This window comes from Pteropus vampyrus, unplaced genomic scaffold (genome assembly GCF_000151845.1).
Source record: "Pteropus vampyrus isolate Shadow unplaced genomic scaffold, Pvam_2.0 Scaffold9, whole genome shotgun sequence".
In the NCBI taxonomy this organism is placed as follows: Eukaryota; Metazoa; Chordata; class Mammalia; order Chiroptera; family Pteropodidae; genus Pteropus; species Pteropus vampyrus.
Genome location: NW_011888790.1, coordinates 3173357 through 3176570, shown reverse-complemented (window position 1 = coordinate 3176570; position 3214 = coordinate 3173357).

The window sequence follows — 3214 nt, the reverse complement described above, 5'->3', positions numbered from 1 at the left end:
GGCAAACTCACAAAATCTGTACTCTTTAATAGTTTGGAATGAAAATTAAGCCAAATCAAGGCCTTAAGAATAGCAAACAAGCAAGTAAACAAAATAAAAGAAACTTGGAATTAAATTAAGGCAAATCATTTTGACTATAAAAGAGCTTGTTTCTCTATTCTCTTTTGAAATACCAATCTTTGGTCAACTTTTGCCTTTTTAAGCACATCCTTATAGAGACCTCTCTTCTGATCATTGAGAGATGTCTATACTGCCTTAAAATTTTTTTATGGCATGAATATAAAGAGAAAGAAAATGCGAATAGGTGTAATGGCCACCATAATGAGAAGGTATCTCCAGAACAAAAGATGAAGAAGCTGGCAACTCCATAGACAACAAAATAATTTATTATAGAGTAATTTACTAAAGGAAGATAGGGCCAGAGCAGACAAATGGCCCAGAGATTTTATGCAAATTATGCTCTGCTGACAAATCCTTTATAATACTTTTTTTTTTTAATAGTATAACTCAGGTACTAGTGATTAATAAGACAAAGAATGCAGCAGTGCCAGGGGCAATCCTCCTGGTGGTCTCATGACAGATGATTGCTTCTATTCTATACTATCCCCAGTTTGATATTTATCTTTGTTGTCATGCCATTCTTGCTGTTGCTAACAAAAATATTTATGGCTTCATTTTAAGGAACAGAGAAAATCATCTACTAGGAAGCTTTGATATGCTTGCTAAGGACAATGAGACTGGTCAGAGGTCACAGTATGAAACTTGAAAATGAATGAAATCCAGGACACAAAAATGGACTTGGTTTTGTTCACATCTACATCTATACAGAAGGTATTCCATCTGTACCCTTTTCCCCTTCCACACACTTCCTGTGCGTGCGCGCGCACACACACACACACACACACACACACACACATTTCACTCTCCCGCATGTGGTTATATGCGATTCCTTAAGAAGAAACAAAGCTTTTACCTTTAAAATACGAAGATGTCTTAGAAAGGCAACACTGATTGAACTTACATTTAATTTCAAGTTATCCATTTTAGACTTCTTTTCCTGATGATAGATAGAGAAAAATAAGAACTGATTCTGGTGTTGCTATCAGCAGTGGAGAGTGATGAATGGAGGGCTGTAGAAAACAAAGGATCATGTACCTTAACTTCACAGTTCCTAGATACTCAGCAAGTAAGTGTCTATCCCATTGCGGGAAATGTGTGGTGTACATGCTGGGGCTGGGATTCAGTTAGATGCTGAAGCAGCCATCCAAATTCACTCTAAGATAATTGGAAATGAGGCTGTAAAAGAGACTGTAGGAATGATGTTGCTGTGTGGGAGGAGCTACCTGCAATAAGGGAGGCATTCTGCCCATTAGCATAGAAATACGAGAACTGACTTACCTTCCACCATAAACTCACATATCTTAGGTGTGATGTGGGACCAATAATAAAGTAGCCATAATCCAGAGTAGGCCCACCTGGGTTTGAGACTGCTGAAACTCAATTTTCCATGTTTTGAGTAAAATATCACTTTCATCAATAAAACAGACTGTTGTGTATGTGTGTCCCTCCAACTTCCTAGCAAAACAGAGCATACAATTTGATAACAAGAAGGAAGGAGGCCCAAAGAATGAACACAAATGCTGATGAAGTCTGAAAGAAGGGACCAAATATTATTGAAACAAGAAAATGTTCAGTAGAGAAAGTTCAGGGGCTTAAAACAAAGCTTAGCTTACTACATTTTTTTCCTAGGTCCTGACAGTGGTCTCCATGTTTCTAGACTAGTCACTCATTCCCTTCCGCAATATTCTCCAACAGCTTTAATTCATGAGTTCAAAATGAAGGTAAACATGTGTGGTGGTTAGCCTGAAAGCTGAAATAATTGGAAACACCCTATGTCTCCCCCCATTGCTCCCAAATGCCTGCATCATTTTCTTTCATTCCTGGCCAGGATCAAGAACTCTGAAGGAGATACCAGCACCATCTGGGCTGATTTATCCTGGATTTGGATAATTTCTCAAAATAAACCCATTTTTCCCCTGAAGCAAGAAAAAATGAGATATACCAGATTTCATAATTCCAATTCCTATTTAGTTTTGAAAATCCAAAAGCTTTGACATTTGGTATCCCTCTTTCATTAATGCAAATACACCATGGTCACTAAAAGCCTAGCACAGCGTGTTCACATCTATTCCTTGGTACCACTGAGCTGATCTTGATTTGTTTTCATCAGTCCGTGAGATCATTACTGTCCTGCTGTATAACTGAATCATTCTGTATTAGCATCAAGCTTTGTCAAAATGAATTCACCAACAGGGAGTGGATATTCAGCAATAACAATTATTTGATATATTTCTCCTCAGCAACTTCTCTTATGGAATGTTTGACTTGCATTGGAGAGTACAGCCTCATATTTGTAGCTTTTACTAAATCATCCTTTTCAATTTCCTCCCATCTCTTTATCATAGGTACCAAACAAACAAACAAACAAACAAACAAAACCCAGTTTCTTTCTCTATTGGATAGTCCCAAATTTTTGATCTCTGTAGTCCTTACATTTGGAGTTTTTATATCAAACTGTCATTGACCTTGCAAGTACTACCTGTCCTCTTGAAATACGAAGCTGGTAACAATGACACATAGCATTTATAATAACAAATGGTAGTTCATATTTCAGCTGCGTTGGGCTTTTATGCTCTGCTATTAGACCCAAAATATTGAGTATGAATAGAAAATATAAAAATTTAATTCAACTGGCTGGTCTCTTCTTTTAGCTACCAAGCAGGACATCTGGAATTGAAACTTACATCGAGTCTGCTCACAAATCAGGCCATGCCTGGCACTGGGGTTAGGTAACTCTTTTAAACTGAAGATTTGAAGTTCTTGTTTGGAGAGACAGATTTTTATCTAGGATGGAGATAATTTTACCATGACTCTCTATCATAGTTTGTAGGGCAAACTCACAAAACCTGTACTCTTTAATAGTTTGGAATGAAAATTAAGCCAAATCAAGGCCTTAAGAAAAGCAAACAAGCAAGTAAACAAAATAAAAGAAACTTGGAATTAAATTAAGGCAAATCATTTTGACTATAAAAGAGCTTGTTTCTCTATTCTCTTTTGAAATACCAATCTTTGGTCAACTTTTGCCTTTTTAAGCACATCCTTATAGAGACCTTTCTTCTGATCATTGAGAGATGTCTATACCGCCTTAAAAATT